Source organism: Malaclemys terrapin, chromosome 2, assembly GCF_027887155.1.
Source record: "Malaclemys terrapin pileata isolate rMalTer1 chromosome 2, rMalTer1.hap1, whole genome shotgun sequence".
Lineage (NCBI taxonomy): Eukaryota > Metazoa > Chordata > Testudines > Emydidae > Malaclemys > Malaclemys terrapin.
Window position 1 is genome coordinate 178,493,415 of NC_071506.1, and position 10,274 is coordinate 178,503,688.

Genomic DNA, 10,274 nt, shown 5'->3' on the forward strand with positions numbered 1-10,274 from the left:
AAATTCAGGAGTGCTCAGGCTCAATTTGGGCTGTTGTTACTTCATTTCTCCCAAATCAAATATACTGATCCACTGTAACTTGCTGTAGAAAAAGTAGAATAAATTGAGCAAGAAATGCTTCCCAGTGGTTATTAGGACTGGAATTGCTATTTTCAACAGCCATTGTTTTTTTATTATTATTATTATTTTAAGTTTTAGTTTTATTTGATTAAAAGGAAGACAGTGATATTGCATTGGCAAATTCCCCATAGAAACAAAGAATGGAACAAAAGAATAATAAAGGCACCTCAACATTTCCTCATTTATGTAGGACAGTCTTATAATATGAAGCCAGATAGCCTCCAATCACACAAGCTGAAAATTGTTCCACTTTACTGCAGTTCTGTAACCATATGGGAACCAATCCTGTCTGTTCTGTGCACATCCAAAATTCCTGCTGAATGACCCACCCTGGGAGCGAGTTACCAGTGACCCAAGGCTGGGGCGGCAGGAGGGTGCAGCGTGGGGGGCAGCCAAAATGTTTTTTGCTTGGGGCAGCAAAAAACCTAGAGCTGGCCTTGATGATATGTATTTTGATTTGTACACAAACCCAGGGATTTGAGAGTTATTTGTACTTATTTTGAGCAGTGCTTCTCAAAGAGATAAAAATATTGAATGCCTACACATTTTCTTGTGTGATCCTTTCCTTGTTGAGGTTGCCTTTGATCTTCTTGATCGTTACAAAGAATGTCATACATCTTGTTTTGCCCATAGCTGAGTGCTGTGATTGGACAGTGTGTATTTAAAGACACTGTATGCTGAGAGGCCTCCATGTGGAATGGGTGTGAAAAATGAGCAAAATGCACATACCTACAATCTGTTGTAATGTGGGGCTGATCATTTCTTGGACTAACTGTCCACATGTTTGATTGAGTTCAGTCTGCAGCTAGGAATACAGGACTACATTTTAATCCTTATCATATGCCAAAGTAAAAATATATCAGTGGATATTTGTTTAAAAAATGACTTTGCATTAAATGGTGTTCCCTTGGTATTAATATTTAACATATTTAAAACATCACACATCAGTTTTATATTTATCTCCATAGAAATATACCAAAGTAGCTTTTTCCAACATAATGTTGCAGGTACACAGAGTCCACTTTAAGTAGGATGAGAAGCATTTCTTAAACAATAGTTTAGACTAGAGTCATATGAGACCACAAGTGTTGTGTTAACAAGCCAGTCCTTCCACATGCACTACTTATCAGAGTAAAATAAGAGAAAGTTGGATACCAAATATAATATATTTGTGATTCTGATCCAAAGCCCATTTAAGTCAATGGGAGTCTTTACATTGATTTAATGGCCTGCAGATCAGGCCTATGTTACACAAGCTCCATCCCACGTTTGTATATATCACACTGAAGTGGCAAAATCTAGTTAAGGTGGCCACCTGAAACATATGTGTATGTTGCGTTTAGAAGTTATCACATTTTTATTTCCCCAATTCAAAAGAAGAGCTCGCTGAAAAACCAAAAAATTTCCCATGAGAAATTTTGAATGGAAAAAAAATCTTTGTTCAGTTTTCCCAAGGGAAGTTTTGAACTGATTTTAAATGAAAATTTTCATCTCCTTCAGAAATGTGAATTCAAAACAATTTAATTTCAAACCTGCATGTGGGAAAACCAGAATTTCTCAGTAGGATTGATATTTTTTCTGTGAAAACATTTGGTTTGATGAAACTGTATTTTCTGTCAGGAAAAGTTTCCACATGAAAAATTTTGACCACCTTTTGTCAAGAGCCAAATATGAGCTTTTATGACTTCCCTTTTCTGCTAACTAAAGGGAAGACTGTAATAACCAATCAGAGAATAAAAAGATTTAAGAAATGTTTTATGCACAAAATGAAGGCAACCCTTTGCTTTCTGTATGAGGGAGAAGCATGTACCCAGGAAGCTTCTCCTCAGAGATTTGACCATGTATATTCACTACAGCTGCTTCAAACTCAAAATTTCCATTTCATGGGAAATTTTGACATTTCACAATTTTTCAATTCCAAATCAAAATGTTTCATTTCAGTTTTGAATATTTTATACTATATTATAACTTACAAGATAATATACCGGTAATATAAAATAAAATATATTTTGAATTGAAAAGTCATTTCTAAAGGAAAAATCTAAATGTTCTGTTCCCATAAGGTTAAAACAGAAATGCTCGGGGGGAAAAATCTTGAAGGAAACTTCATTGAAATCAGTATGATCCTGTGGAAAGTTTTGATTTTGATGAAAAGGCTTTCTCTGACATTTTTTTGACTAGCTCTTACTTTAACCTGACCTACAACTCTTCCTGCTACTATTCAAGACCTGGGCTGCTTTGAGTTAACTCTGCAAATCAACATGTTAATGTTGCAATGAGGACAAAATACTAAAAAGACATGAGACCAAACCCACTCATCTTTCACACATGACTTAAATATGCTTTGAACCCTGGATTCTAAAGATGAAATGATACTGCATCAACCTTCTGTGCCAACTAGAATCTATTTCAATACGGTGTTCAGATAAATAATTCAATAGATATTATTTTATTCAACTGTTGCTTGATATGTCTGTCGCTCCAAAATAGCACGGAGATGGGCACATTGGAAAGGCATACATGTACAGCACAGGATGAAATAGTTACACCATACACCAACTAATGAAGCCTATGGAAAATGTAGATTATGATACGTTAAAGTGTATTTTCTGGACCAGATCCTACTCTCCATTCTATTAGAGTGAAATGACACTGACAGTTGAATGGCAGGGCCAAATCCTCAGTTTTTTCATGTTACCAACTGCATGTAATGTCTGCATTTTATTTGAGTCTCACTGGGTTTTATCCTCCCCACTATAACTCAAAGTGGGATAGGTTACACTGAAATTCTTCATGGTGATGCATCCCCATCCAAACTGATAATTTGCATTGCTGTTGGAGGAAGAAAAGGTGATAATGAGATTAGAGGCTTTGGTAGCCCCCACACTAGAATTAACATTTATAACTTTGTAGCAAGACAAACAGGAGCGGATTAAAAAGGAATCTAACAAACAATTCTCTTCAGTTTTATCTATGATTTCCCTGTTTATTCCTTTCTCTATCTTATGTTTTAAAGACCATAATATAAGACCATAATGATACCTTTATATGATAGTCACATTCTCTACAGGTTTGATTTGGCATAATTAACAATTTATGTCTTATACTTCTTCACCTGAAAAACACTAATAATTCAGGAGCGTGCTGTCTGTGCTCATTGATAGATTTCATAACTGCTTAACTTTTCTTTGAATGTAGCATCAAGGAATGTTTCTGACCCTGTTCTGCAAGTGAGAAATCACCTTGAAAATGCAGGTAGCATAACAATCTGTTTAAGGGATGTGGTCAAAAACATGTTGATAGCCTGTTATAAATATTCATAGCCACTGAAAATTTAATCACAAATTTGACATCAGAGATAAATGGTAGGGCTGGATTTTATCCATGGCCATTGTAATGCATTCCTATTTGTTTATAAACCCAGAGCCAAGTCCTGTCCTTGATTACCTCTGTGTAAATCCATAGTAACTCCACTAAAGTCAATAGAGTGGAGTTAATCCAGATTAGCTGAGACTAAAACTGTGCCCTGCCCAGGTACAGAATTCAGGGGACCGAGGGGAAGGGGCTTGCATTTCTCTTAATCTGTGGGCTTTGGGGGTTGTCCAAACATACATCCTGGCTGCCATAGCCCCTATGGGACTTTTTGCAGCAGTGGAATAGGAACACCCTAGCCATCCCCCTCCCTCCCTGGTACACCCTTCCACCTCCAATCTTCCCCCAATGAGTTAGGGTGGGGGGTGAACTGCATCAGGGGATAGGCCTTGGACGTGGAGCTTGTAGGTGATTGGAGCCCACAGTACTCATTTTACATCTTTGCAAACACCTGATTTCAGATGGAATTAAAAATCAGAACAATCAGCAGCTCCTCACCATGCTGTCTTTATCTAGAAATGGACAATCATTGCGCTTTGTGAGAGTGAATAGGCAGGGGTGGCCAGCCTGAGAAGGAACCACAATTTACCAGTGTACATTGCCAAAGAGCCACAGTAATACATCAGCAGCCCCCCATCAGCTCCCTCACCCCGCTCCCAGCGCCTCCTGCCCACCGGCAGCCTTGCTGATCAGCGCCTCCCACTCCCTCCCCACACCTCCCAGTCAGCTGTTTTGTGGCATGCAGGAGGCTCTGGGGGAGGCGGGAGGGAGAGGAGCGAGGGCACTGCTGGCTCAGGGGAGGGGGCGGGAAGGGATGGAGTGGGGGCAGGGCCTGTGGCAGAGCCAGGGATTGAGCAGTGAGCACCCCCTGACACATTGGAAAGTTGGTGCTTGTAGCTCCAGCCCAGGAGTTGGTGCCTGTACAAGGAGCCGCATATTAACTTCTGAAGAGCCGCATGTGGCTCTGGAGCCACAGGTTGGCCACTCCTGGAATAGGATAATGAAACAGTCTTGGTCTGTTAGCCTGATTAGTAGTAGTATTGTTTACCTCTTATATTACAGCTTCAATCAGGATTCGATCTCCACACTGCTGGACAGTCAACAAACACACAAAGGCACAGCCAGTGTCCCAAACAGCTTAAGAAAAGCTGACCATTCTAATTGCTCTCCTGTGAGTATTTAATACCACCTCAGGCCCCTCCAGCCATCTCCAGTTGCTTTTTACTCCTCAGATCTCAGCTTTGATTATGACAGCTATTTGTCTATCCCAGATAAGCAGTCAGCAGGCTGTGTATCCAGACTATTGTAGCATAACTGTCCCAGCATGGCAATAAAGATGAGTATAAAATGAAGACTGCATAGCAGTTCAGCACTTTATACATTGTGTCACCTCCAACGAGATCTTTCTCACCATGTTCTCTTGCCTTCTTAAAAAAAAAAAAACAGTCTAAAATTGATGTATAGCAGCACAAATACTGTCTAACATTTTCCAGCCCCTGAACACTGGAAAGAAAAAGCTATTAATCACTACCATTATTAACGAATTAAGTTGATATAGATAAACGGCTGGAATAAGAAATCTCTGCAGATTGAAGGGAGAGATTTCTGTAGGATAAGCAGAGCAGGAATGGATATGTTGTCTTCTAGGCAAATGAGGGAATATACAGCAAGAGTTTCACAGGAAAGCTGCTAAACTCTTTGTGGCAGGGACTGTCATGTGTAGTATTTGTACAGTGCCTAGCACTATGGGGACCAACCTCAGAGAGAGGAAGGATGTTCCAGTGGTTAGGAAGCTAGCATGGTACCTGGGAGACCTAAGTTCAGTTCCCTCCCCTGCTTCATACTTCTGGTGGGACATTGGGCAAGTCACTTAGGCCCAGATCCTCAAAGATAGTTAGGAGTCTAGCTCCCATTGAAATCAATAGGTGCTTGCTGCCTAAATGCCTTTGAGGATCTGGGTCTTAGTTTGTCAGTGCCTCGCTTCCCCCTGGGTAAAATGGGGACAATAGTATTTCCCCACATCAGAGGGATGCTGTGAGGATAAATTTCAGAGTAGCAGCCATGTTAGTCTGTATCCGCAAAAAGAACAGGAGTACTTGTGGCACCTTAGAGACTAACACATTTATTTGAGCATAAGCTTTCATGAGCTACAGCCCACTTCTTCGGATGTGGGCTGTAGCCCACGAAAGCTTATGCTCAAATAAATTTGTTAGTCTCTAAGGTGCCACAAGTACTCCTGTTCCTTTTGTGAGGATAAATATATTCAAGATGGTGTGGTGCTCAGATTCTATGTAATGGGGGCCAAAGAAGTACCTTTGATGGAATCTGGTTGCAGTCTTTAGGCACTAGCCGGTATAATTGATATCTAATGAGACTAGAGCACTACACAGGTCTCTACAAGGAGTGTTGGAGCACATTAGTGGTTTCTGTGGCTCTATCTACACTGAGGGAGGGGTGTGATTTCCTTGCTCATATACAAATAGTCGTGCTAGCTCAATGAGAGCTAGTGTGAGTATAAATAGTAGTGTAGCCACGATAGCATGGGCAGCAGCAGCGAAGGAATGGCTTAGCCATGCCAAATACAAACCCACCTGCAGCCAGTGGGTATGTACGCGACACAGCTCAGCCATGCCCTTCCTTTTCCTCGTGCTACCATGGTTACACTTCTATTTATACTTGCACAAGCAGGAGAATCACACCCTTAGCTCGTAGCGCAGACAGAGCCTAGAGGAGGGGTGCAGGAGTCCTCACATGTCTCTATAAAGAGATTCAGGAGGGAAGTGAAAGTGTCTACAGGAAAGAAGTATTAGCATGTGGGCAGATCTCTCCACACAATGTGTGGCCTTTACAAAGGAAAGGTGGGATTGCACTGGATTCCTTTGCAAGAGGACTACGGGAGCAGGGCCGGCTCTAGGCACCAGCAAACCAAGCACATGCTTGGGGCAGCACATTTTCAAGGGCAGCATTCTGGCCATTTTTTTTGTGCTTCCGGGAGCAAACGCTTAGAGCCGGCCCTGACAGCAGCAGCGCGTCGTGCGCGGGGGAGCGCCCTGATGGCACTGCAGTTCGCGCCGCAGGGGAGCAGCGCCCACACCTTGTGGCTGGGCCGGGCAGGCTTCGACTGGGGGACACTCAGGCTGGGGGACACCCCACGGGGCACACGGAGCCGCCTGCAGGTGCCGCAGGGTGGCTGCCCCCAGCATGGCAGCCAGGGCTGGGCGAAGCGGCCCAAGCACTGTGGCAGGGCGGCCAGAAGCAGCAGCGCGGCCATAGAGGGCGGGGCACTGTCGTGCGGGGCCTGCGTCCTGCTCTCCGGGGCTCGTTGCCTCTGGGGCTACCCTGCCCTGGCTCCTCAGCCCTCTGCCGGGGCGGTCCCCCAGCTCTGCCCTCCCAGGTCCCGGCCGGTCCTGGAGGCGGGAGCCCTGGATGGCGGGACCCTGGGCTGAGGCGCGGCCCAGGAGCCCTGCTGCTTACCCCGACCCTGCCAGCGCTGGACTGGCTGGAGGTGAGGGGGGAGCGGGCAGAGTCATCACTGGTGTGGGGAGGAGCCCAGGGCTGGGGCAGCAGGGGGTGCGGGTGGGGGAGGAGAGAGAGCCCAGGGCTGGGGTGGGGGGCAGCCAAAAATTTTTTTGCTTGGGGCTGCCAAAAACCTAGAGCCGGCCCTGTACGGGAGAATGTGGCAGTTACTATGCAAGATACATGGGATCTCTGTAGGTGCATAGCATGTTCTGGTAGAAACGTCTCCAAAGGGAAGTTGTGAAATACCTTTTGCTTCAGTTATTCAACCAGACTTGATAAAACACTAGTGAACAAATGAAAAGGATAAATCAGGGAGGTGAATTGACTGATTTTAGAAAATGACCTATAACTTTTATAAACTATCATATAAAATGACAGAAAAGAATCCATGACCTTTATCCCTTCTAGTAATAGAAATTAATTACACAGAACAAATTCGCCTCTCCACTCCTCAGTTTCCCCAATCTGTAAAATAGGAATAATGATCCCCTCCTTGCTAAAGCACCCGGAGATCTGTGGATGAAAACTTCCATATATGGGTAAGGATTATAAAATGCAGTAAAGTTCGTCTGTATAAAAAGTTATATTTCATGGATCTGACTTCACAGCTGTGAAATCTTCCCTTTTGGTCACATCATAGCTGTGAAATCTGACTTTCTCCCACTAACTAGCAGTGGGAACTTTGGTATATCCATTATATACACACAGAATACTAATAACTGACAGTATTAAATCCCCAAAACACTGGATTTTCCTTCTAAAATTTGGCAGTGACGTAGGTTTTAACATGAGTATGAGAGTTTGTTGCAAGAAATCTTAATCTGGATTGAATATGTATCCTTTGATATACCAGCTGCATGCATCCTTTTTCCATGCAAAGGGTGGGTGTCCAAACCAAACCACAAGCCTCCCTCTACATCTGTTCTATTATATTAATTATTAGTCATCATCATCCTATCACCATCTCTCATCAGTGAGGCCATTGCTATCATTTCCCTTACTATAAGGCATGTTGCATGGTACTGCCAACCAGCTGCAGCATGTTTATTTTGGGCTGCTGACAAGTTTGGCAGGAAAAGAAATGACTGGTGATTTCCAACTTTTCTCCAGTAGAGCTGAGCAGGGGGGGTTCTAAAGCTGAACATGACCCTGACAGCAAATTCAGATTGGGTTTGGAAACCAGGAAATAATATAACCGAGAATAAAACCTGGTTTATACTCTCAGTACTTTTTATCATGTATGTAAGGCTATTATCCACTTACTTGCAAAGCTGTTGTTTTAGAAAAATGTTCCTATGAAAGGAATGAGAGTGTATGGAAAACACATGGATCTTACAAGTAATAATACTTAGTGCTTGTGTACTGCTGTTCACTTAAGTGTCCCAAAGCATTTTGTAAACATTAATATATTTAACTGCAAAATGTACTTGAAAAGTAGGTAAGTGGCATTACACCCATTTTACAGATGGGTACATTGAGGGTGAGAGACTTGCACAGATGTAATGAATCTATATACTTTAAACAAGCTGTTACACAGCAAAATAGTGCCAGGTCAGGATAAGAACTCAGAAATCTTAACTCCCAGGTCCTTTCTCTAGTCACTAGACCATACAACCTCATATACACTACTAAGGTGTCAGCATACATTTGTTCCTGTATTAGATGATATGTTCATGTGATCACTAGTGGTATATGCTTAAAACTTAAAGGTACAATTTTAAATGTTACAAAATAATTGTTAATAAAAATATTGAATAATAGTTTACTAAAATCCCCTGAACTGTTTATCATTGCTGTATTTTGGAAGAGCAGTGTAAAATTTATTCCTGTAATATTAACCACTAAATGGATGTCTTTATGATTGGAGCAATTTATTCCTGTTATACGAATGATCATATTGGTCCACACCCATATTTTCCATCCAGCCCTCTTACTCATTCCCTCTGGGTTGATGGAGTACCATTTGCAATTTAGAATTGGCACTTAGCCTCATTTAGCACATGAAACACCTAAATGAAAAGAATATTTCTAAATGCTCTATGTTCTTTTATTACTATAGTTGCTAGCAGATGGCTGCCTATTTACTTGAGCTCTATTGTCTGTTATCTTGTCTGTCAAGCAAGCTTATCATACTTACCCACAAGAGATGTACAAATGGGGCTAAACTCAGCCCAGGATCTATGCTGTCTTCTGCATCAGGCATTTTATGATAGATAATCTTCCAAAACCCCAGCCTAGCTCTATTGCTGATCCTTCCAATTAATTTACTGAGTAGATTTTATCCTTAAATCTGCCCCGATGCTAAAAAGAAGGCAGGGACCCTAGTAGTGAGAGCGCAGAACTGTGAGCTAACAACTCCTACACCTCTCAAATAAAGAACATATTAACAACTCCTACACCTCTCAAATAAAGAACATATCAGATATTAAACTGATAAGAACAGACACTACACTTGGACCACGGCTCAAAGAGCCCTAAACTTGTCTATATCATTGATTCCCTCTATGGTCTTAAGCAAGTCTCTCTCTGCCTCAGTTTCTTCTTCTGTATCATGAGATATTTACTTTTCTACCCTACACATGTATCTTGAGGATGGATAAATGTGGGGGGGGGGCTAGGGCCAACCCTGAGGGGGAGGAGGACCTCAGCCCAGCCCTGCGTGGGCGGGAGGCACGGAGGGCTCAGGACAGCCTAGGGGTGTCCTGTTTTCCCTTTGGGAAAATATGGTCACCCTACCAGAAGGAACCACCACATCATCCAGTCTGACCTCCTGTATATCACAGAGCCCCAACACCACCCAACAACCAAAACTGCATCAAAATATTGCAGCTTACAGGAGACAAAACTATTATGTGCCAGAGACAGAGAATAGGAGGAACTGAGGTGCAACAGTGCCCAAGGCCCCTCAAGTGGCAGGGAATTGATTAAGTGAAATACACCTCTACCTCGATATAACGCTGTCCTTGGGAGCCAAAAAATCTTACCGCTTTATAGGTGAAACTGCGTTATATTGAACTTGCTTTGATCCACCAGAGTGCGCAGCCCCGCCTCCCCCGGAGCACTGCTTTACTGCGTTATATCCGAATTCGTGTTATATCAGGTCGCGTTATATCGAGGTAGCGGTGTATACTCAAATAAGTGACCTGCACCCACGTGCTGTAGAGGAAGGAAAAAAACCCTCATCTCTTCCCCCTGCTAGGTCACTGCCAATTTGACCTGGGGCAAAATTCCTTCCCAATCTCGCATAGAGCGGTCAGTTAGAC

General features: G+C 42.7%; 1 non-coding gene across 1 annotated transcript; it reads right to left on the reverse strand.

The window, feature by feature from the left end:
- Positions 1-9,295: 9,295 nt before the first annotated feature.
- On the reverse strand, positions 9,296-9,495 carry LOC128833236 (U2 spliceosomal RNA). Its single transcript, XR_008444147.1, has one exon. It is a non-coding gene; the product is annotated as a U2 spliceosomal RNA (small nuclear RNA).
- Positions 9,496-10,274: the final 779 nt, after the last annotated feature.